The 25,583-nt window shown below is 45.3% G+C and overlaps 1 long non-coding RNA gene across 2 annotated transcripts; it reads left to right on the top strand.

Annotated features, from left to right (window-relative positions):
• The first annotated feature begins 20,284 nt into the window (after positions 1-20,284).
• On the top strand, positions 20,285-25,329 carry LOC125094758 (uncharacterized). Of its 2 annotated transcripts, XR_007125682.1 has the most exons (4): positions 20,288-20,355; positions 21,180-21,255; positions 21,503-21,745; positions 25,210-25,329. It is a non-coding gene; the product is annotated as an uncharacterized LOC125094758 (long non-coding RNA). The 2 variants fall into 2 exon arrangements; XR_007125681.1 differs by lacking the exon at positions 21,180-21,255 and having other exon boundaries at positions 20,285-20,355.
• The last annotated feature ends 254 nt before the right edge of the window (positions 25,330-25,583 follow it).

The following is a 25,583-nucleotide window of genomic DNA, read 5'->3' as shown; positions in this document are numbered from 1 at the left end:
CGTGTGCATGTGGCCCCCAGCGTTTCTGAATGCCTGGAAATCCTGATCAGGAATCTGAAAGGCAGGAAGTCAGGAGCGACTGTATCAAGTGTGTTCCCAAGTATTTATGCAGTGTGTGTTTCAATACCCAAAGATGTTTTGGTTAGACTTAGCATGCTCAGCCTCATTCCCTGAGAGGATTTCTTCTTAACTGTTGCGTCAGAAAAGTCCTGCTCTAAATCATAAAAAATCATATAGGAGGTTGATGGTTTGGATTCTTTTAAAAAATTAGGTGGATTGTATAGAATGTGATAATAAACCCATTGCTGGTTCTTGTAAAATAGCTAACAGGAAAGAAACAGTCTTTCTTTTTAAAAAAAAAAGTTTTTTTCCTTCTTCCTTTCTCTCCCTTCTTCCTTGCTTTGTTGCCTAAACAATCATACCTAAGACCAACAATTTGCAAGGGCTGCTATCGCTGCTATCTTAAGATATCTATTCTTGATCTCAGATGCCAACAGGATACATCTCATTTGGACCAAAAGTGTCTTGAAATCTGGAAACAGGTGTTGGATAGGAAGCTAGAAAGGTGGTAATTTTCAATGTCTGGACTTGCTGTTCTGATCATCTCAGTGCCACAACATGTGGCCCAATGCTTCCCTTTCATTAATATCCTGGCTTGGAATCACTCTCCCCACTAGGACCCATTTTCATTTAGGTAAAGCCTTTTCTTCATTCAAAACCTATATTTCCCATTCTTGTGCAAATCTAAGTGCAAGTGGGAAGGAGTAAAAGTGGAGAGTTTATAGGATGGACCCTGGGTTGGGCTTGAGAAAAAGGCTGAGGAGTCAATAGAAGGTGCAGGGATGGAGTGACCATTGATCCAAATCACATTTATTTGGGGGAGGGGAGCAGGAACTGGTGGTACTAAAAGGATCCCAATTCAAACTGGGCTAGCAGTCAGTTAAGTGAGGTTTCTCCCCCTATGGGACTTCTGGTTTTTATACCAGGGGTGCTTGTTAACCCACTTCCAAACCATCCACAAATCTTATTGGCTCTACTCAAAGATATTTAAAAATCTGATATTCTCACCACCCCTGCCACTAACACATGGTTGGAGCTACCAGCCCCTCTCACTTGGATTATCAAAATACCTAACAGGTTACCCTGTTTTCGCCTTTGCCACCCCAACTGCTCAGTCTCAATCTAGCAGCCAGATTGATCCTGTTAAAATTTATGTCAGGTCATGTCACCACTCAATGGCTTAAAGGGAAAACCAAAATCCTTACTGGGGCTGACAGGACCTTGTACCGCTCCCTTCCTCTCATCTCTCTGACATCGTATCTTGCTTTTCTCTCCCTCCCACCTTCTGTCCTGATGCAATCATCTCTCTAATGTTTTCCTTTTCATTCCAGGGATGCTCCCACCTCAGAACTTGGCTTTTCTCTCTGGCTGAGGCACCTTCCCCCCAGAGAGCAGTGTGGGCCATCCCTCTAACTCTTCAGATCTTTGCTTCTCAGATCACCTTCCTGGTGAGTCTTCCCTGACCACACCTTTAAATATGGCAGCCTTGACTCTGGCTTCCTCTGCGCCCCCCCACCCCGTCCCCGCCTTATTTTTCTCCACAACACTTTTCATTATCTGATGTACCATATATTTTATGTTTTGGTTTATTTTATGTTTCTTCCCAGCAGAAGGTAAGCATGTTTACTTTCTTTTTATTTTTAAAAGTGTATTTTTAGAATTTATTTAAATTCAATTAATTAACGTATAATATATTAGTTGTTTCAGGGTTACAGGTCTGTGATTCATCAGTCTTCTATAATACCCAGTACTCATTACAACACATACCCTCCCCAATGGCCATCACCCAGTTACCCCATCCCTCCACCCTCCCGCCTTCAGCAACCCTCAGTTTGTTTCCTATGAGCATGAGTCTCTTATGGTTCGTCTCTCTTTCTTTCTGGTTATTTCTTGTTTCATTTTTATCTCTCTTCCCCTGTGGTCCTCTACCTTGTTTCTCAAATTCCACATATCAGTGAGATCATATGATAATTGTCTTTCTCTGATTGGCTTATTTAACTTAGCATAATACCCTCTAGTTCCATCCATGTTATCACAAATGACAAGATTTCCCTTTTTGACAGCTGTGTAATGTTCATTGTATTTATATACCACATCTTTTTTATCCACTCATCTGTCGACAGACATCTGGGCTCTTTTAATAGTTTGGCTATAAGCATGTTTGCTTTCTAATGTATCCCCAGACCTTAGAATAGTGCATAGCATATAGCAAGCACTTGATAAATATTTGTTGAATGATTGAATAATGAATGAACGAATGAATGAGTTTGTTAAATAGGTTCCCAATAATGACAAGGTGAATAGGACCACTCAGACAATGCTGGCAAGAGCCAATGGGATTGAAAGGGTCCCAGGTCAGGGAGCCAAAACAGGCTCTTGGGAAAAGAAATGCAAATAAGATAGTCCACGTTTCTCAGGTGCTCATGGTGGAGGAGGCATGAATAGGGTATTTTGTTCATTTGTCAGAGAATGGTCAGTACCTATGGTTAAATAGGTTGAACACAGCCAGAGGGTGGCATTTTAGGACTTTAGCCCTTCTGGAGCCTCTGTAACCACCTCTGTTCTATTCATCCACCTCTCCATCCCTCCATCCCTCTATTCATCCTTCCACCCATCTGGGCTTATGAAATTATTCGTCCAATGTCTTTCAAAACCCACCTTCGTATTGCTCAGATTTTCTGAGCATCTCTCCTACAGAGATGTACATCTTTGTGAGCAGGAACCCCATGTCATCAAATCTTAAACCCTCCCATTCCTAATGTGATGCCTTGAATGAGTGAACCTTAGACAAGAGATTGTTCCTTGTTCTTTTTTTTTTTTTTTTTTTTGGTAACCCAAGCAAAAGAATAATGAGAATAGATAAAATAATAAATCAAAGACCTCAGAATTTTTAAATTTGGAATTCATATCTTTCTAATTGGTGCTGAATACTCTTCTGGCGCTGCCCATCTGCCTTTGCTAATTCAATGTGTGAGCTCTAAGTAAGATGTCTGATCTCCCATGATCAATTTCTTTTGTTTGGGACCTTGGTAAAACCGAGGCTGGTCCTGACACTGGAAAAGAGGCTTTGTTCCTAGTTATTTATTCCATTAGCTGTGAGCTTGTTTTTGTCCATCCTACTGACTTCTTTTCTCTTTCTTGGTCCATATTCTACTTGATATGATGTAACTATAGCCTTTTCACATAAGAAGGCTCTTAAAATGGGTGTGTCAATGCTCCTGTAAACAGATTTTCATTCCCCAGTGTCTGTCTTGATCTCCTCAGGCTGCTAAAACAACATGCCAGAGACTGGGTGGGTTAAACAACAAAAATTTGTCTCGCAGTTCTGAGAGCTGGAAGTCTGGGATCAGGGTACCAACAAGATCAGGTTCCGGTGGAAGTTGTCTTCCTGGCTTGCAGCCAGCCAGCCATCTTTTTGCTGGTCCTCACATGGAGGTGCATGCTGGTGGGGTGAAGGACCTCTCTCTGTTCCTGTTCCTACAAGGCCACTGCTCCCACTGGATTAAGATCCCAGCCTTACGACTGCATTTAACCTTGATAAATTCCCTAAAGGTCCTATCTCTAAATATAGTCACAATGGGTGTTAGGGCTTCAACGTAGGAATTTGAGGAGGGAAACAACTCAGTTCATAGCAGTGCCCTACTTCAAGATACACAGTATCAGGTACTGATGGAGTTAATTTTGTTGTAACTTTAATTTGATCATAACTCCAAGCTGTGTTTATGCCCAGTCTTTATATTTTCTTTCTCACTTAGCATGCACTTCAGTTCGCCACTTAAATCAACTTCAGGGAATGTGATTTATAGATTAGTTTTGCTTTGCCCCAGTTGTCAAGTTTTTACTTTACTCTAAATCTGGTTTCTTTTGTTGTTGTTTAAAAAAACAGGTCAGTATGGAATCCTCTGTCCCAAATAAACGTTTTGTACGTGCTGTCCCATCTGGGCCTCATCTCCTCTGTCTTACCAGTAGGTGCATAGACACACGTACCCCCATCTCTCTGCACATGAGTGCTTTCTTCTAATCATTCAGGATTCTGCTTAAGAGGTTCAGGGGCACCTGGGTGGCTCCACCGGTTGAGCATCCGACTCTTGATTTTGGCTCAGGTCATGATCTCAGCGTCATGAGATTCTTTGCTCAGTGCTGAATGTGCTTGAGATTCTCTCTCCCTCTTCTCCTGCCCCTCCCCCTGCTCATGCTCTCTCATTCTCTCTAAATAAATAAATAAATAAATAATTAAAATCTTAAAAAAAATAAACCACACACACAAGAGGTCCAGAGTGGTCTGAACCTGCCATCATCCCTCCAGAAGTTGGTAATGGTGCATCACCTGTTTCATTTCCTTTCTAACTTTTATGATGGCTGTTATTTTGTAGACAGGGAAACTGAGGCTGGAGAATGCAAAGGATTTTCCCAGTGGTTCAGTTTCTGAGCAGCAGACAGAAGACCCAAGAGGCCAAGGTGGAGCACAAGCATGTCTGAAGGTGAACTTAACCTATTTCAAAATGCATCTCACAGTGGTCCTGATCCCTCCTTCAGGAACAGGAGGACAACAGTGTTTTATCTTTTATCATTTCAGTATCTTTACAGTGTCCCTCTCTTCCTTCTTTTCTCTGTCCTTATTACCTGGATAAATCCTGTCTGGCAGAGTGAGGGGACATGCCCGGGAAGGGTGAGTGAGCCTTTGACCAGGTGTGGGGTTGCTGGACTTAGTAAATAAAATACCAGAGCACAGCTAGTTTTGAGTTTTAGATAAACAATAAATATTTAAGGCTAAGTAGGTCCCATGCAGTGTTTGTGACATATATATGCGAAAACATTATTTATGTTTTATTTGAGGTTCAAATTTAACTGGACATCCTGCATTTTATCTGGCAGCCCTAGCCAGACGGCTACTCTACAACTACACGTATCCTGTGAATAATGGTTATAAGCCTCTTGTGACTATGCTTAGAAAAGGAAACAAACAATAAAATCACTTTGAACTCAGTTGTTATATTGACTTTAGTGACAGTTTGATGTTCTTTGACAATAAAAACAACAACACAAATATTCCCAAACGAATATGTATTTTACTTTGGAAACCTCGCCTTATGTATTTCTGGATCAGCTCAGTTCCTTTGATTTTCTGTGAATTCCTAATTTTCTGTGAATTTGTAATACTGAACACCAAAGAACTGGCAAACTGTATGGGGTCCTCATGATGATCTCATGTCTGGGTGAATGGGGGCAAATTATTTAGCCTCTCTCTCTCTCTTTTATAAAAAAAGAACTACTTATTAGAGAGAGAGAGAGAGAGACTGTGCACATGCATGTGTGCAAGTTGGGGAGAGGCAGAGGGAGATGGAGAGAATTTTAAGCAGACTCTGAGCCAAGCTTAGAGTCTGACACAAGGCTTGATCTCATGACTTCGAGACCATGACCTGAGCCAAAGCCAAGAGTCGGAGGCCCAACCAACTGCACCAGGTGCCCCTAGTCTCTATTTTTGCCTCAGTTTCTCCATCTGCAAAATGGAGATTATAGTGACACCTACCTTATAAGTTGTGAGGAGGGAGGAAATGTATGTGAAAGTGGTTAGTTCAGTACTTGCCCTGTAGTAGGCACTTGAAAGTATTAGCTCCCCTTTTCTTGCCCGCCACTCCATTCCTGAGAGTGGACAGCATCATGAACCAGGTCACTGCAAATACCAGGCTACAGAAACAACAGCTCCATCTCAAAGAAATTTGATTCTTACTCTTTACTAACACACAGGTGCCAGCACAGCTACACCTCCCGTTGTAACCCCTAATGGTAATTAATCAATTGATTGATTTGTTTATTCAAGTATTCATTTAACATTTTACTGAGGACCTAATATGCCAGGCACAGTGTTCTAGGAGCCGGGGAGGCTTGGTGAAGAGATCAAGGTTGCTGTTTTCCCATAAGAATGGTTCATATGTCACAGTGGGGTGGGGGAGATAATGAACCCCTAAGCAAGAAAAAATATTATATTATATTAATATTTTACATGGAACAACCAACTAGGGAAAATATTAAGAAACTGAGCGTTGGATTTGGTTATGTGGAGATCATTGTAACCTTGATAAGAACTTATTTATTCCCTGAGGGTTGTTCAGCAGATGGGAGGAGGAGGAAGTGGAGAAAGGAACTTTTGCTAAAAAGCAAGCAGAAAAATGGGCAGCAAGTAAAAGGGGAAATGGAGTTCAGAGACTTTTCGTTTTTTTAATGGGAACGCTTCAGCACGTTTGTAAGCTGAAGGAAGGACTGAGTAAGTGATGATGTAGAAGGCAGGGGTGACACTAGGACTGAGTGTGTGACAAGGCAGTGGGCAGTAGGATTTGGTCTTCCCCTGCACCCAGGACACTCACTGCAGGAAAGCTGAACAGCGGGGCGGGGGGGGGGGTGGGGGGTCGAGTATATGCAGCCAGGGGAGCAGGTGGTATAGGGCCTTAGTTAATTTGCCAATGGGAAAATGTGGTATTCTTTTCTGCTTTCTCAGTGAAATAAGACTCAAAATACTGTCTTTCATTTCTCCTTTCAAAAATTATTGATTACTGATAAGTTGAAAGTAACGGATGAGAAATGACTGCTTCCTCATTTATATTAGGCTCTTGCCAGGCACCCTAAATAGTCTTGGATATGGACTGTTGTCTCCCCACTCTCCCTGGGCTCAGGGGATTGAGACTCTGACTTATTTTAATTTCTCCCCAGACAGCTCTCTCAGCTCCTTGTGCTGTTCCCAGGACGAAGCACCAGTATTTTGATGTTTTTCACCTATCACGTGTTTCTCTCCATTGAGATAAACTTCTTCCAGAAGAAGCTGCCCATCTTGACAAGTCTGTTTCGCGTCTGTGCTCCACTGCACAGCCAGATCTGAAAGTGACGGGAACTGACAAAATCTCTGAACTTGTCCCATTGGATTTGTCTAATGGGCCTTTCCCTGACATAGATGAAAAAGTCATTGACAGAAACAGACCATTTACCATGAACCTGAGCAGAGGTATAAGCAGCGACAGATGAAATAGGGCTCAAAATAAAGCTGGGAAATTCAGGACACATATGATGGGCCCAGGGAGATCTCTGCTTTCAAATGTCAAGACGAAATGAATGATATTGAGTTTTGTAGCCCCAGGTCATCTGGCTGGTTAGTAAGAAAGCCAGGCCCCGACTCCCGCTCTGTCTCCTCTCACTGCCCCAGAGAGAGGCTGCTAAGTGGTAACTAGAGGGTCAGGGATGGCACTCCAGGCCCGAGGGGCTGAGTTCTTTTTCCAAGGGTAGTGGGACCAAGAAAAAAGTATTATTTAAAATCTTGCAGCCATTTAGAAATTCTAGTCTATTGGCAAAAGTCACGTTGAAGAAAGTGTTCCAAATGGGAGAGTCCCATCTTGGGAGTGATATTTTTAGATTCTGTAATCAACATGTAATGTGAACATCATATAAACTCAGCAGTAGCCTTGGAAAGCCCTTGTATCACCCTTAAAACATACGACCCTGTATTCAAATTTCTATCCACACTGAAATCTGAAAAGCACTGCACTAGATGAAAGGTAAAGACAGAAGGGAAATCTGTGTGCAGATGCCTGGCCTTCAGATCATCCTGCCTCGAAGATGGCTATCAAATCTCTAGCTTTGCATGTACACTGGGTGGGGAATGCCAAGTGCTCTTGCTGGGCCATACGCTTTACTTTATTCCCTTTAATGTGAAGCCTTGACAACCTTTATAGATGGTAAAAGATGAGTTTGTTATTGTGAGGGCTATGGAATGGTGGCGATACATCAAATCCAGGTTAGGGCTGAAGTCTGAGTGTTGATTAATGCTGAAATAATACCACTCTGTTCTGTTTTCTCTCAGAAAGATCTTTGGCTAATCCTGTGGCTATGTAAAGGCAAGGGCCTGGTCTCTAAAAGGAGAATGTTGACTTCCCGAAGAGTTAAAATTGCTTTATTTGAAAAAAAAATTTTTTTAATTGAAGTATAGTTGATACACAATGTTACATTAGTTTCAGGTGTACAACATAGTGATTTGACAATTCTGTGCTGTGCTGTGCTCGCCACAAGTGTGGTTCCCATCTGTCACCACGCAACACTATCAATTACCATTGACTATGTTCCCTATGCTTAAAATTGCTTTATTAAGACACTTTTATTTTTATTTTTTAAAAGATTTTATTTATTTATTTGTCAGAGAGAGAGAGAGAGAGAGAGAGAGAGAAAGCACAAGCAGTGGGAGTGGCAGGCACAGGGAGAAGCAGGAGCGGGGAGCCTGACACAGGGCTCCAACCCAGGACCCTGAGATCATGACCTGAGCCAAAGGCAGACACTTAACCAAATGAGCCACCCAGGTGCCCCTTAAATTAAAAACTTAAAAAAAACAAAAACCACAACCCAGGCTAAGAAGGTCCCATGCCAAAAGATGGTGATTGGTTTTTAAAAGGGAGGAGAAGGACATCTTGTTGGCAGCCCAGCTCTGGAGGCTGGAGGAGAGAGGAATGACAGCGCAGAGTAGTGCTGAGGGTCTCAAGCCTCAGCAACATGTTGGGTCACAGACCAGGAGGGAGAGACCCCGCAAGTGCTGATGTACTCGGGAATAGAGACATTAGGCCTGGGGTTTCATTTTCTTTTTCTGACTTTTGAAACTTCCTTGGGATCTTTCCAACGCTGCCACAGTATCCATGACCTGGTACAGCCCTAATGTGGCAGGAAATTATGCCACAGGTCAGTGTCCAAGTTGGGGTGGAAAATGGGAGAGCACTGCCTCACCTTCCCCAAAATACCCTTCTCCCAAGGCTAGAAGCAACATGGCATTAAGCATAGATGATTGTTAGAGGTCCAAGGAGGTGATCAATAGCAAAACCATCAGAGAAGTCCAAGGGGGAGTGGAGATGAGAAATTAGGAGTGAGGCAGCAGAGACGACACAGCTGCAGGACGAGTGCACGGGTGCACTGAGACAAAGTCCTTTCTCTCCAGTATGCTATGCTAAAGCTGGGGTTGCAGGCTCGAATACCTCAAGGCCAGCCTGCAGCATAAAGGATAGACAGACCTAGTGTAAACGTAGTGCTAAGCTCCTACTGCCATTAAACCTCACATTTGCCAAGTGGCCTTGGCTTTTAAAGCACTGTGGAGATGAGTCAAACTGAAACAAACACATTCTTGGGCCTGATCCTGCTTCAGCTTCTGGGCTACAGCCCCCAGGTGGTGGGAGGTAACCCTCCAAGGGGGAAGGTGCCACTCTACCCTGACGCCAATGGGGCTCATGCCTGTTTGTGTTTTCCAAGAGCAGTCCTGAGAACTAGCTCTGCCTGGCCATTCTCTCAAGAGGGGATTGATGACCCAGGGCCTGTGGACTGTGTCCAAAGTAGCGTCTCTGCCTACCCCATGGGACACAGCTCAGCTTTCATTCTGGGTCATTCCCCAGAGGAGCAGAAATCTGTTCTGTGTATTTAACATTCTGGGGCTTTAAAGGAAACGTGCACTCATGCTTCTGCCAGATGCTGCCACCACGAGGCTAACTTCTCTCTGTCTTGGTCCGGGTTCTCAGCCAAGGACTGAGTGTACATAGTACTTTGGGATCCGATCCTAGGAAACAGGAGTGAGAAGTGGGGATACCGAGGCAGGGAGGAGGGAAGAGCCAACGCCTGGGGGCATCACTGAGGTGTCTTGTCTGCTGCAGGTATGCAGAAGGGAGCTGGGCATCGCCCCATTGGCTCTTGGTAGTTAAGGGCTGGGGAAGGGAGCAGTAAGCCCTCTGTTCGGTGGGGTTTTCCCTGTGTGAAGCTCCCACAGCTTCAGAAAAGGCCCCAAGGCAGGGAAGCCAAGCGTGTTCTCCGAAGGAGCAAGCTTGAGGAGGGCCTGGTCAGAGTGAGTCTGAATTGAGGTGAGAGGTACCGTGCAGGGCTTCCAGACCAGCTGCCACCATCTCTAATGCCGAAGACCAGGATCCATCATTCTTTGGGTGCACCATGATCAGGGCCCTGCTGACCTGCGTGGTCCTTGTTACTCCATTACAGAAGCCAGAGACACCTATTCTGGGCTGTGTTTTCCTCTTTGGCTTCCTTACTCTCAGTTTTCCACGCATTCATATATAGGAAAAGCCAGGCCTGTAGCAGCAACTCAAGAAATTACTTCCCTTCTCTGTTTCCTCCTTGACCTCTATTGATCTTTTCCTCATAAAACATGGTGTCTGTCAGGCTTAAGTCCTTCAGACTTTTCTCTTCTTTCTCACCCCTCTCCCCTGGTTTCAGCTCTCGCCTGCCTGTCATGACCTCCATCAGAATATCTCAGGTAGGGAGGGTCTCTCTTTCCATCTCAGGCCCTTCATTAATCTGTGCTCACTTCAGACTCGTCTGGCCATTGTTATGTTCAAGTTTGGGAGGCTCACCTCTAGTGTGGAATCTTCAACAGAGAGTCAAATACTCCTTTCTGGCTGACTCCCCCTCACCCCTGTTCTGTATGCCCATGGGTGACTTTGCTTTCGACCCCCACCCCGTGCCCCCCTCCTTCTGCCTGGTATCTCCCTGCCCTCACTGAGAAAGAAAGAAAACATGAACTCTCCATTTCTGTTCATGCTACTGTCCATTCACGCCTACACGTGTTCAAAACCCTGGAACCACGTTTCATTCATCACCCCCTCTAGAGAGGACAGGCCACCCGGTGTTCCTAGGTCCCAGTGGGCGTCACAGGGAGGTGGCTGCGTGACTGTCTGGAAAGGCAGAACAGGAAGGGAATGGTCAGGTTTGCTAAGGCTTCAGCAACACAGTGGGGCCTGTGGAGTCAGGTCGCCAGAGCTAGAAGGATCAGTAGACCTGACAGGTTACCACTGAACAAACTGAAACCCAGAGAGACAAAGAGCGTTGGCAAAGGTCACTCGGACAGTTCATGTGACAGTGGGACCTTGAGGGACAATGCTCTGCCTTCCTTCCCAGAGCCCTTTCCACAGACACAATAACACGGAGAGCCTGTGCCAGGGGCTTTTTAAGTTCAAGGAACAAAATAAAGAAGTCAGACAATAAGGGAGAGTTATTTCATATAGATGAAAAGTTTAGAGGTGTCTGGTTTCAGGGGACATTTGAACTGGGAGCTGAAATAGGTCAGCAAGGCCAGGCAGATACCAGGTCCTTATGAGCTTAACCTAGACCACGTGAGCCCCGGGATCATACACGAGATTCACAGAGAAATAAGGGCTGTTGGAAGGGGCAGAGAAGACACTGCCTGCTTAACAGGCCAACACATAATCACGGAAAAATCCAACAGAGGACAGAGGTATGAGATCTGAAGTATGAGCGATCCAAGGTCATAGCCAGACTATGTCTATTTCAGTAAAATCAGGGTGGAGGTCTGATTTGGGGGTTGAAGCTGAAGGGATTACAAAGGCCAAGAGGGAGCTCTGGGACTTCTGTTTGAAAACTGGCCTGACATAATTAATCCCTGTGCCCTTCAGAGAGGGCAGGGCTGCCTTTTTGGGTTTGACCTGGGACTCTCACTGGGGAGGCTGGCGTGCAGGTGATTCTGCTGTTTCTAGGGTATGGAGAAGGTGAGGAGATGAGAAAACTGCCCAGTCAGGACTAGACCATCCCTCTGGATAGCCGTCTTCCTGCGAGAGCTGGCCCGTGCTCAGGACCCTGGACCCTGGACAGTCAGGAAGATTCAATGTCATGTGCATGTTCTTTCTTTGTGGTGCCTGAGCTTCTATCTCTCCTTCTTCTCACCACTGCCAGCCCCGAGCTCAGGTGAGTGCCTGGGCCACTGCCGGAGTCTGCAAGCTGGTCTCTCAGCCTTGCCTCTCACCTGCCCAGCACATCTTGGGCTGGCATTCACCTCTGACACGAGTTTTGTTATAATATCCTCCTGCCTGAGAGTCTTCAGTGAGCCCTGCTGCTTTTAGGACCACATTTAAACCCCTCATCTGGTTCACACAGCACCTCCTCTGCGACACTTTCACTGTGGCCATCATTCCCGCCTCCCAAACCCCATAGCACCGAGAGTCTGTCCCACTTAGTTGGAACCAATCGGCTTTTCCTGCTTTCCGTCCTTAATTATGGTTTATGTGTCTGTGTTTCCTTACTCTGATTCCACGATCCCAGAGGACAGGGATGTGCATGTCCAACTCTTGAGCAGCGTATGGCTTTGTGCCCTGTGCACAGTGGAGAAACAAATAGTATGAGTTCATTTTGGCTAGACTCTTTGGCTTGGAATTTTGGTCAATTAAGATTTTCTTACGGTAATATTTTAAAATCTCTAGAAATATAGGTCTGAATTATGAGCTAAGAAGAGGATAAGTGGGAGATATTTTCCCATTCCTTTCTTAGAATTACTTTTCCTTGTCTGCTTGAGTATATATCAGCATCAGTAACTGCCTCTGACTTAACTTACCAGGAGATGCTCTTAAAACCTAGCAGTACACATTTCTAGAATTCAAATGGGTATATGAATTGCAAGACCAAATTTGTCACACCTCCAGCATGCAGGCTCAGAGGAAGATGTCAAACAACCCAACAACAGCAACACACATGCCCACGCACGTGCACACACACGCACACACACACACATACACATACGTGCACGCACATACCTAACATGCATTAAGGACCAGAACAATTTTAAATGGGAGATTTTGAAGCATTAAAAAATGACACAGGAATAGTCTTTGTTGACTCTTACCCATTTCACACCTCTGTAGGGATGCGGCCAAAAGTCACGGCCTGAGAGGTCTCAGCATCCGTGTCCTGGAAATGGGTGGATGTTGACTTCTCTAGCAGGGCTAAGTTTTAAATGGTGCAGGTGTATGCTTCAAGAAGTAGGAAAAGAGCCTCCTTAAAGTGACTTTTGGCTGGGGCGATGCTGAAAGGCTGCTGTTAGGATCTGGGACGACCCTGGAGGAGGAACAAGGCACAGTGGAGTCAGGTATATAAACCCGACACATGGAGTTTTCCTGCATGTTGTGCTGGTCAAGTGCTGAATCCCCATCTTTGTTCAAAACAAATGGAACCTCATCCTTTGACCAAAAGAGACTGATCAGATGTGGTGTCACAGGGAACCAGACAGAAGCTGCCTTCATGCCAAGGGATGGGTCACCAGTGTGAGGGAATCTGTTGGCAGGAACCGAGAAATAAAGGGCAAGGGGTTGATAGCCCCCCAGAATACTTATTCCTGCTCTCCTCCTTCCTTCACCAGCAAAGCAACTGGCTGAAAATTTAGTACTTAAAAATACCTTCTTTCCCATTACTACTACCTGAATTGCTGTGGAATTATTTGGTCTCACCTTGGTGGGTGGGTGAAGGGGTGGTGCTGGGGGGTAAGTAGACAGCAGGGGCAGATTCTGGGTCTTTCTGTGTCCAGGGTCTTTCTGTGCTTACCAAAGGGTTTACACAGATAGAGACTAAATACTGGGTCCTGAGACACATAACTCATAATTGTCATTCCGGGTTGAATTGTGTGCTCCCCAAAATCACATGCTGTAGTCATAACCCACAGGACCTCAAAATGTTACTGTATTTGGAAATAGGGCCTTTAAAAGGGTAATTAAGGTAAGATGAGGTCATATGGGAGGGCCCTAATCCACTTGGCCTTGTCTCTGTATAAGAAGAGGAGATGAGGACACAGACTGACATACACAGAGGGAAGACCATGTGAAGACAGGAGAAGACGGCCATCTACACACCAGAAAGAAGCCTCAGGAGAAACCAGCCCTGCTGACACCTTGGTCTTAGACTTCCAGCCTCCAGAACTGTGAGAAAAAACATTTCTGCTGTTTAAGACATAAGAGTGTGTGTTGTGATAGCCTGAGCAGGTTAACATACTGGTTGAAGGAGTGGAGGGAGACAGATTTAAAATGGAGAAGCCCAAGTCCTGGGCAGCCCTAAGCTTTATTACGGATGAACGAAGGAAGGAATGCATTCATTCATCCAGCACATACTTTTACTTTAGACCCTGGGATGGTGCACATCATAGCGGGAAGAAGCCCTTCCTTTCACTGTCCCCAGTGGAGAAAACAAAGCATACCATGGAGGCTTACTATCTTCTGGCCACCAGCTGCTGGTGCCCTGTCTCTGGGAGGCAAGGATAAATCTGGTGATCCACTGATTACTCAACATGTAACAACGATCACTGAAATTAAGTAACTGTTGTCTTTTCATTTGTCCAATGGTCCTAACCTTGCAGATCCAATGGCATCCCTGAGCTTCAAGTTCTCAGCTGGTACAGAGCCCTCATCCAAATCGTGACTGTTCCAAATAAATAAAATATTGGGTATCTCTTTATTGCTCCTCTCAGCAACGTGCAAGGTCCTGGTCAGCCTCATGCATGGAGTACAGACGGGCCACTCACTCACGGAGCGGCCTTTAAAGGCTGTTTGCAAATGGCTCTGGCAGGTGGTGCCGTGGAGGGGGAGGGGCTGTTGTCTTTCCCCGGAGATCATCGAGTGTCTCCGGGTAAAGTACCATCTCGCAGGCTTGAGGAGCCTGCCCTCCCCTTCTTTAGCTTATTTCTCCCTCCTGACTCACGTCTGCTGCCTCATTTGAGTTACTGTGCAAACATTTAGCCAAGAAGCCATACCAGGCCCCGTGTTTATTTACGACCGTCCCAGGAGTTTTCAGCTGAGGCTCTGAGGCCACCTTCCATGCAGAGCCTTCTGGTCAAATAAGGACAAAGTGAGCCACGCCTTCCACTCTTGGCAGAGAAGCACGTCCGTTAGAATGCCGTGTGCTGGACGCAGAAGCCTCCAGGATGCTGGGCCATTCTTTCTTGGCTCCCCAGTAACTCCAACGTTGTGGAGCTGAGAATTAGATGAAAGGAGTACAGAATATTGCACAGGGACTAGGGTGCTAGAGGACGGGAGGATTTCTCTTTGTTCCCCTTTCTGGGCTTCCTGCAGGAAGTTGATGGTGCATTCTCCTAGGTCTAAGGCAAAAGTGCTTGGCCATTATGCATGTCTTGTTTGTCAGCAGGGAGCCTTTTAGAAAAAACTCTTGAAGGGAGGCAAGCCACAATGTGGTTGGTCGAAGACACGTGTGTCTGTGTGCACGCACATGCATACGCACCTACGAAAGAACCAAAGGATCGGAGCCAGGGCTGCCATCTTGAAGGAATGATCACAGACGAAATCTACGTCAGTGGGGTGATTTGAAAATTAATGTGGCAGTGGCAAGTATTGTCACTTGAAAAGACTCAAGGTGTGCTTACAGCCAGCCAGAAAATTTGCATTTGTTCTGTGTAAGCTCTCCTGTTTAGCCTCATGGGGGACACAGAAACTCCTCACAGGAGGAGTTTATGATCCAGTTGAGGGGGAGGGCTACAATTAAGCATAAAACCAACTCTGATGATTGCAGACCAAAGAATGGTATGGATAGTCAGTGCTGTGGGTAGACTTTGGTGACCAGATGACTGAGACCCTTCTGGAAGTTCTGATGCTTCGCTGTTATTCCATTTGCTTAATAAAAAAATGGGCCTAATGTCAAAGCAGTTAGACCTACTGTGTGCAGAGCCGCAGAGAGAGGGTCGGGTGGAGACAGCGTTATCTGTGCCTGTGCATGAAGCCCAGCCTGTCTGTGGAAGGGGCAAATGCTACCCGCTGTGTACCTCAGGAGGTGGTCAGAAGGAGAAAGCAAACAAAATAACAGGCATGATGGGGCTTGGAACACTCTAAGTGCTTTGTGGCCATTTGAAGACAAGAGGGTAAACAACCTTCCATTTCCTTCCTATACATTAGTGTTCTGCAAATATTTGGATGATCTCCATGGGGAGGTCTTTCAAGGAATCCCTCTGGGGTGGGGATGGAGAATGCTTCTTTATAAGATAAATATTTATAGCTAAAATAAAAGAGCAAAAGGAAAAGGAAATAGACTCTAAGCTTCCCATAGATATTTTGTTTTCTCTTGGTCACTTCCTTTTGGGGACATTTCTTCCTGTCCCATCCTCTCTGTCCCCACCCCTCCACCTGCTCTTCTTGTCACGTCTCTAAGAAAATTCCTGCCCCTACTCTTCCACTCCCAGCTGTCCCCAGGAGTCTAGGACCCTCACTCCAGGGGCTTGGTGAGTTGCAAAGGGCCTATTCTCCATCTGGTCCTTCAGCTTCCAGCCCAGCACTATCTATGGGGTTTCCAAGAGCCTTCCTAACACACATGCTTTCAGAGTTCGGATAACAAGGGCTTTCTACCTCACTGTGCTTCCCACCCTTCTTCCTGGTCCCCTGCCTCCCTCCCCCGCAGCTCAGGTTTTATCTAGCCAGCATCCTTCAGGAGCACTGGGGACTCCCCGCCATCAAGGGCAGCTGAAAGGCCACAGGACTTGCACGGAGCACCGATCCTTGCCGGCAGCGTGGCTGCAAAGTGAATTGCCTACGTGTACATCAGGGATCCATTTGTGAAGGATCCTTTTAGGGGGAGGGGGTGAGGAAAAGGAGGAGACAAAGGAGGACAAAAGGAGAAAGGTGGATAGCTCGGAACTGCACTTCTTTATTGTTCATTTCCAAATGGGATGGCAAAGCTCTGTCAAGTCCATAGGGGCTGTGTCTGGCATGAGTCAGCAACCAGTGCAATTTACTGCCAGTTGATTAAATTAGCATTTGTTATAAGCCAGAAAGGGGAGGGGGGGGCTGTTGTGTGCAGGGTTAGATGGAGAATGAAGAAAATCTTCTTCATGCCTTTTGAATTATTTATGGCCTGGAACTTTACATGCTAAAACCTAACCAGACTTGATAGAGAGAGCCTGGGAAGGATTCTCTCTTCCCTTAAAGCCACAGAGCACATGCTTTTGGTCTCCTTGGAGGAGGAGGAGGAGGAGAGTGCTAACAATGACAGACTCTAGCGGAGCAAGCAGATCTCTCCATTTCATTGTGACCTTGAAAACAGCAATGCTGCGCGGAAATCCTGCCTCCGCTAGGCACAGGAAGCTTCAGATTCCTCAGTCACCTTTCGAGCAATGGACATGAATGTGTGAATGCATTCCACTTTGATTCTGCCGAGTGGGAACATGAGATGACTGTCAGATCGGTGGACAAAGGATAGGTCTCTTCGATTCGCCTCTGGCTCCCAGCCAGATGGGAGAGAGACAAAGACTCCGGAGCCACTGCTTTCCTTCCCCCTCTCCCCTGCATCTCCCGCCTCCCTCCCTTTCTCTCCCGCCTTACAGCCCATTATTTGGATAGAGTCTGCTCACTGCTTTCACATTTTGGGAAATCATGTGTAATTGTTTAGGGTGTAAAAATGAAGTGATTCCATCTCAGGAAGGGGCCCTCCTTAGGGAGACGTGTACCGCAGAAGAGCGCGAACTCCAGCACCCCGCAAGGTGTGGGGAGTGCTGGGGGAAGCAGCGTGTGTAAGACACCTGGACACTCTGGTGGCTGGGAGTCAGGGTGGCCTGGCGAGCATCTTTTGTTCTTGGCTCTTCTGACTGCCAGGAGCAGCAGGATAGCCTGCACGCCCTCCCCAAGGAGCTGCCTCTGTTCATAGTCAAGATTGGAAGCTTTGTCTGTGAGCCCTAGTAAGAAAGCAAACTCTTGAGGTCCTTTTAGACTCATCATCTGCCTCCAAAACTGCTTCAGGATAAGGCTCCTTCTCTTCACCTCCACTGTTGCCTGTGGACCACACTGTAATCTAAGCTTTCCACCCAGAGGCATGTGACTCCGTCTCAAGAAGTACAAGAAGAAAGGAGTGAGGGGAGAGTGGCTGAGTGAGATGGGACAAAAGCAGGTGCAGAGAACGGGACTAAAGTCGGACAAAGGGTGGAGACATGTGCTTTGGCAAAAAAGCAAACACCATCCTTTCCTTGCCTTCTCACTCCTAGCTCAGTTTACCCATCAAAAAATATATATGCATATATATACGTATATATACATATACATATACACATACACACATTATATATATGTGTGTGTGTGTGTGTATCGAGTCCAAGGCTGACCTTCTAGTGAGAACTGAGTTATTTCTTCCAGTCGCCAATGTAAGTCTTACATTTCTACCTGTGTAAAAGTGAAACAAAGCATGTGGTGTCTGTTGCAGCCCTGGTACATGAAAAATGATCTACATATTTCTAATGGAGAACAGAAAGGATCATAGTGTCAAACTCCAGCTTGGGGTTTCCCCTCTGCCCCCATCCCAGCACCAAAAGGGGTTCACGTACCTCAGGCCACCTTGGGGAAAGGGCTCAGTTCCTGCAACCCAGGCATCATGCTGCAATGCCCACTCGTCCCTTAGCTACACCAAGAAGCAAATTGAGGTCATTTTCATAATTTAGGCAAAACCTCCCTTTCACTCAAATTACTGAGATATTTCAGGCAAATGCAGATTTCAAAAAAAATTTAAATGGCAGAATTTGAGTTTGGGAACTCATTAAAAAGCAGTGAGACTTCCTGTATTGCACCAATTATAAACAATTTGGAGGAAAGACAGGTTGCTTTTTCTCTTTTAAAGAAATTATGTAGAAAATTACTCAGGTCTTTGCTTCCTCTTTTCAGATGGGATCTGGACAGGCTATGTTAAATACAATAACCTCCATTAGGACAAGTTTAGATGATAAAACCAGGAGAGGAAACCAAGAAGCTCAAACTCTGTCCTCAGGCTTGCCTCCAGCTAGCCTTGCCTCTGATAAATCAGTTCATCTCTCCAGGCACTAATATCTTTTCTTTTTTCCCCACTGAAATGGAGCCAACCCCCTTTGCCACTTGTCTACTTTGTAGGAATGCTCTAAAAATTAATATTCACTGTGAAACCAGGAGAGCCTCAAAGGAATGATCCTATCTCAACACGAAACATTATCTGTTTTGTTTTGCCTGTCACTCTGAGTTGGCATTGATACATTGTTCAGAATCTATCTAAAAATCTCCTTTCTTTTCCTGACCCCCATGACCAATAATGATGGGAAACAGAGTACTGGAATAAATCCAAGAAAGAAATATTTTTGCCCGTCCGTCAACTCGGCCAATAGAGTTTAAAGTGACTACGATCATTTTAAGTGGTTCAGTGAACATATAAGCTATGTACTATCAAAGGCACGTCAGTGGCTACCATTCTTGTCCTTTTTTGCCTAGGTTTTTTAAGTGTTAAAACTAGTGTGGAGAGGAGGATGGAGATTTGTGTCTTTGGGATTTGGGGAGGTGAGTCATGCTGAGGAGCTCCATGATTTTCCTTACTCAGTGTTTCTAGAATCTATCCTCACCCTTCCCATCCCCAAGACCCTACTCTGAGTCAGGCTCTTATTGTCCCTTGCCTTGATGTCTGAAGCGACCTTGGAACTGGCCTCCTTGATTACAGAGTCACCTGCTAAGCAATTCTCCGCACTGTTGCGAAGGGTCCTTCCAGAAAGCAGGCTTTGCCATGTTGGTGTCTCCATTGTCCAGAAACCACAGTCCAGGCTCCCCCAGGGAAGGGGCTTTCACACTTGGGTTACCTGTGTCTCCAGCTTCAGCCCCTGCCACTCCCTGCCTTGCACATTCGTGTTCCAAATAGCAAACTGCACATGGTTTTCCGACAAGGATGCTGCTACGGTTTACCTTTGGGCTTTGCTCTCGCTGCCCTGCCACTAGGCATATCTCAGAGCAAGCAGACAAAAACAAACAACAAACAAACAAGGAGCACGCTTAGCTCCTTCTTCATCCTTCAGGGCTCAGATCCCGTGGCGCATCCCGTGTCCGCCTTCCTCCCTTGTCTTGTGTTCTCCTCCGGGGGATGCCTGTCTTCTCAATCCCTCCACCCCCAACCCCGGGCAAGGCGGCAGCATAAGGCTGGCACGTAAGGTTGCATGGGTCTTGATTATGTATGCATGTCTACCCACTGCACAGGGAGCTCTCTGAGGAGAGGGAACATGTCTTTTCCTTCTTGAGCAGTACCTGGTTCGAGAGGGGATCCAGTAAATGGCTAAATACACCCTTTTGAAGCGGCTTCTATGTGTAAGGCTCTGTGTTAAGTGTTTGGAGAAAGTTTCCAATGCTACGCTGTTCAAAGAGAAAAACTGATAAGTGTATCAGTGCATATTTTAGTGAATTCTTCATTTTCCTTTGAATGAATGATCCGGAGTTATGCAAATAATTAGCAGTTGGGGGGAACCCTGTGTCAACAGCGGGCCATCTGGCAGTGTGAAGTCATAGCAGGTTGCTTCTCTTTGCTGCCACCACTCTGGGGCCTGGGGCTTTCTTGTGGCTGTGGCCTTGGGTATAGAGACCTCCCCCTTCTCTGGAGTTCTCTGCCTTGTATTCCGTTGCCATGGCAACAACCCACTTTCATTCTGGACTTCCTTCATGGGAGAGGGGAACCTTTTACTACCATGGCGTAAACGAGGAGGGGTTATTTGAGAAATAAGTTGACAAGGTTAATCACTAACACATTCTATGAGTGCCATAAATCCTGATTTAGTGGTAGGATAGTTGTAGGTGTTTGTGGCAGTACTGGAAAATAGATTAGTTATCCAGATATGGGGAGGGGGGGCTTTGTTTAGATATCTATGTGCCTGTTGTGATTCTATTTTTAACGTGAAAAATATTTTTGCTCTCTAAGTATATGAAAAATCTGTTTTCAGTAATTCAGTGTATTAAAGAAGAGAGCAAAATTTCTAGAAGAAAAGCAGAGTGCTTTTGCAGGGTGTGGAATGATGGGATAAAGCAAGATACTAACACCTGTCCAGCACTGTCATCATAAGTCTGTTCTAATCTGTTAAGGGATTACATAGAAACATAGTAATGTATCATTTAAATACTTTATTTGGAATAGAATCACCTTTATTTTTTTTTTATTTTATTTTATTTTTTTTTAAAGATTTTATTTATTTGACAGAGAGAGATCACAAGTAGACGGAGAGGCAGGCAGAGAGAGAGAGAGAGAGGGAAGCAGGCTCCCCGCTGAGCAGAGAGCCCGATGTGGGGCTCGATCCCAGGACCCTGAGATCATGACCTGAGCCAAAGGCAGCGGCTTAACCCACTGAGCCACCCAGGTGCCCCCTTTTTTTTTTTTTTAAGATTTTATTTATTTATTTGACAGAGATCACAAGTAGGCAGAGAGGCAGGCAGAGAGAGAGGAGGAAGCAGGCTCCCCGCTGAGCAGAGAGCCCGATGTGGGGCTCGATCCCAGGACCCTGGGATCATGACCTGAGCCGAAGGCAGAGGCTTTAACCCACTGAGCCACCCAGGCGCCCCTAGAATCACCTTTAAAAAAAAAAAATTGCAAACGACTTTCTTTCTAAACACCTTTATGTATTCAGGCCTGCAAATGCAGGTATGCATTGCAGAGCCCTGCTCACTGTTTGGTGACTACAGAAGTCCGATACAGAGACTCCATTTGCACTGAGCAAGATGTCTTAGTCTGGCTCTGTGAGTCCAGGCTCACTGTAGCTCAGCATCTCTTCCCTTTTCTCCCAGGAAAATTGAGATTCTCTTTCTCGTTCAAATACGAGCTTACCCCTGGCCTATGCTGAGTTCCTTTTCACGTTTTACTGAGGCGTCTTGTCTTCTGTGGTTTCCAGCTTTTACTCCCAACACAGATGGAGACCTCTGGTTTACTGAAGAGGCAGGTCTCTGCTGAGTTTCACAGAAAGATGTGGTTCTCGGTCTCTTGCCTCCTCCTGATGCCTGGATGCTTGGTTCCATTTTGATCAGATATGCCCTGCGACTTCAGCCCATTTGTTTTCTCTTGGAGGAGCCAGACAAGATTCTCGTTTATTCACTTGTAATCAGCTACTGCCATCGCGAAGAGACACACAGAGCGCGTGAGCATTATTACACCAGGGGCATCGTATGTTCAGGTGTGGGCCCAGGAGGGGTGGGGACTTGGCTGGCAGGCTTATCTGTGACAGAAGAGATCACTAGACAGTTTTCCTGTCAAAAACAAAGGTGATACTTCACCTGCTGGTCATCATTCTCAGTGGCTGCCCTGAGTGGGCCGTCATATTTAGTTCCTCATGATTCAAAAGGTAGCCACAGCCAATTGGATTGGGTGGGTTGGGGGAGCACGTAAGGGATAGATCCAGTTGGATTTTCTTAAGACTCCCAGTGAAGTAATGACCAATGTGAGGTTGCAGTAGCCAATGTGAGGTCTATGCTAAAGGTGTAAGGGAGTTGGAACTAGGATTAAGTAGAAGCTATTGGGCCCAAACGGACAACACTGAGCATACAGAAAGAATAAACTGGCCTGTGGCCAAAGGAGAAGAGTAGACACATGAAAGAGGGAGAAGAGAAATACTAAGAGGGTTAGAGAGAGGTGGAGAGAAAAAAGTGGAAAGAGAAATGTGGAGGGAGCGGAGAGGGAGGTGGGGAGAAGGATAGAGGAAGGAGGGATAAAGAGAGAACCCTGGTCTGTTTCCACTCCATCTGGGTTCCTATGGAATAGGATAGATCAGTACTTAAATGAACATTCCTTGGAGCTTGCCCATTTTGGTTCAAATCCTGGCTCCTTGTTAGCTTTGTAACCTTGGGCAAGGCATGTAATCTTTCTTTTTTTTTACCTTGGCTTCCTCATCTGTACAGTGGGTGCAAGCATGGTATTCACATCAAAGGGATATTGTGAGGAAGAAATAAGCACGTGTAAAGCACTTATCAGGGTGCCTGGCACACTACGTAAGTGTGACTGATTTAGTGCAAAAGCTCTTGGTTTCAACTGAGTGCTTCTCTTACCAGCTCATGTGGCTCCTGACATCAGTCACCCCTTGTCCCCAATCTGAGTTGAACACATTTGCGGAATGTCTGCCCCTTATAACCAAAAACAGCTTAGCTGTAGTACCTTAAGGGTACTTTCCAAATGTTGAATATTCAAAATAGTCCTATTTTCTTTTGAATTTTATAAATTCAGGATAAAAGGAGAAATGGTGTGCCTCGTGGGAACAGAAATAGGCAGAGTGGAAGAGGAGGCTGTCAAAGTGTGTCCGTTGCCCAAACGAGTCCTCTCTAATTTGGGCCGACAGAGTGGAGGAAGTTGCCTCTTCCCTTCCTCTACGGTTTCTTCTTGGGGCCCACCCCCGCATGGGCAATAATTTCTGTGACGGCAGGCTTTCCCCACCATTCATGTTTTGAATAAACATGCTCACTTTTTGCTTCCCTCCATCGTACAGTCTCATTTTCACCTGGAAGCTTGTAGCCTTCACACTACTCACCTGGTATGGTATTGTTCCAAGTGTTTTTACAGGTGCTGGCCACAAAGTTCTGTTTTCAAACACAGAGAGCGAAGCCCATGGAGGTTCCGCATGGTGGCTCACACTGTCCCAGAAATCTAGTCTGTGCTTTTTGCATAGGGAAAGGAGACCCTCTAAGGGAGTCCTGAAAGCCTGTGCTTTCTACTCCCTTTCTGGCATGCCGGTGGGACCTGCTCGCTAACTAAGGCTGCCTGTCCAAAGTACCGCAGACTCGGTGATCTATCTGAAATTTATTGTCTCAGAATTCTGAGTAGAAGTCTAAAATTGAGATGTCACTTCCTTGGGCCATGGAGGCTGTGAAGGAGAGTCTGTGTTTACCTGGCTCCCGGCTTCCTGTGGTTTGCCAACCATCTTCCGTGTTCCTTGGTTTCCGCTCCATCACGCTGATCTCTGTCTTCATTTCCACATGGTCTCCCTGGGTGTGTGTGTCTCTGTGTCTTCTTTTCCTAAGTCACCAGTCATATTGAGTTAGGACCCACCTTGATGGCCTCATTTAACCCCATTACCACTGTAAAGACCCTATCTCTAAATTAGGTTGCATCCTCAGGTTCTGGGGTTAGGACTTCAACATAACTCATTTGTTGACACACTATAACTCATAAAAATGATATGTCGGATGAGTGTGGGCTGATGTGGCTCTTGGGGTTGACAGGTTGGTGATAGGGCATATTGCTGGTTTGCTGGTAGTGGGGTACTTGGGAAGCAAGCCCAGTGACTATAGCAATTGTAAATCATACCCTCATTGCTTAATACTCTTTTGGCTTTTTAATTTCATACTCACTTGGTTTCTGTATACTGGCTTTTCTTAGAATCTTTAACTGGACCCCTAAGTGTTGGTTGGCCCCACGTCATGCACTTTGACTCTTCTTTTCCATCTACATCTTTGGGAATCCCAGTCAGCTCTGTGGCTTTAAATATCATCATTAGGGTAATGTCTCTTAAATTCATACCTTTACTTCTTAAGTCCTGTTCTGTCTTCTGAAATCCACATATATATTGTCTTGTACTCATATTCCCTTAGATGTTTAAGAGGCATCTCAAACTTCTAATGTCCAGCACTGAAATCTTGATTTTCTTCCATAAATATGCTCTTTCCCTTGCATTCTCTGTCTTGGTAAATGGCATCCCTGTACCTAGTCAAGTCCTAGAAATCCTTCTTGGTCCTTTGCTTTCCCCCTCCATTCAATCTAGTTGCAAATCTGTGGATTGTTTCTTTGGGATCTCTGTAGCACCTATTTAACTCTCACAATCCCTGTGGCTCCCATGGTGCTCCAGGCCTCCCCATCTCTCACCTGCATGACTACAATAGCCTTCAAAATGATGTCCCTTCCTGTGTTCCTGTTAGCGTACCCTTCCAGATGGTTCAGACTCATGGAGGTCAGATCCTCTTCCTTCTTTGCTTTAAATTCTCCACTGGTTCCACATTGCATGGAGAAGAAAATACAAGCTCTTTACTTTGACAAAGTATCCCACAATGGTGGCGTCTCTGTCTATTGCTCCCCTAATTCCTGCATAAAGTCCTCCAAGGCCATTCCTTCCTAGGGTTCTCACTAGCTCTGCCTTCTTTCTAGAGAGCTCTTCTTTCAGATGTTCAGTTGAACATTTACTCCTCTACAAGTCATTTATGTCTCAGCTCGAACTTTACCTCCCAGAGAGGCCCTCTCTGGCCACTCAACATAAAGCAGACACCACCCCCCTCACCATTTATTTCCTAATTAATTTTAACCCTAGAATTTATCACTGCCTGCCATCTTTTTATTCATTCACTGCCTGTCTCCTCCCATTAGAATAGAAGCTGTATAACACTAGGTACATTGTCCTACTTACCTATTTTTTATCCTTAGGGCCTGAAGCAATGTCATGCACAATTTAAGCATCAGTGCAAATTTGTCAAATGAATGAACAGAGATTCTGCATGCAAAAGGGGAATGGAACCTACAGTTAGAATGTGTACCATGTGTCAAGCATGGTTCAAGCCTTTACTGCCAGGGTTCATTTTGATACTCATGAAATCCTTTAAGTTATCTGTTCTTTCCATTTGACAGATGAAGAAAATGAGGCTTGGAGAGACTACATAAGGAAGCTGATTCAACATCTCATAAATTACAGAGCTAAAGTTCTAACGGTTCCTATCAAGACATAAGCTGGAGGTGATAAGTATATAATTTAACCAGTGTTTTAGAAATAAAAGAGTAAGCAAGTGATTGAAAATTATTAAGAACAATTTGGTTCTGGGTCAACTAAAGAAGATACTTTTTGACCTAATCTTTTTACAGCTGGAAACTTTAATTGAAGGATTAAAGATTTGCACAGTAGAAGGTATACTTATGGCAGATAATCTGAAATAGAAGTTTTGAATTTTAATGAAAGGAAACTTACTAAAAGGAAAAAAAAAACAGTGGGCTATTTTTATTATTAT

The sequence above is a fragment of the Lutra lutra genome, chromosome 3 (genome assembly GCF_902655055.1).
Source record: "Lutra lutra chromosome 3, mLutLut1.2, whole genome shotgun sequence".
NCBI classification, from domain to species: domain Eukaryota; kingdom Metazoa; phylum Chordata; class Mammalia; order Carnivora; family Mustelidae; genus Lutra; species Lutra lutra.
This window is presented reverse-complemented; position numbering and strand designations above follow the sequence as displayed.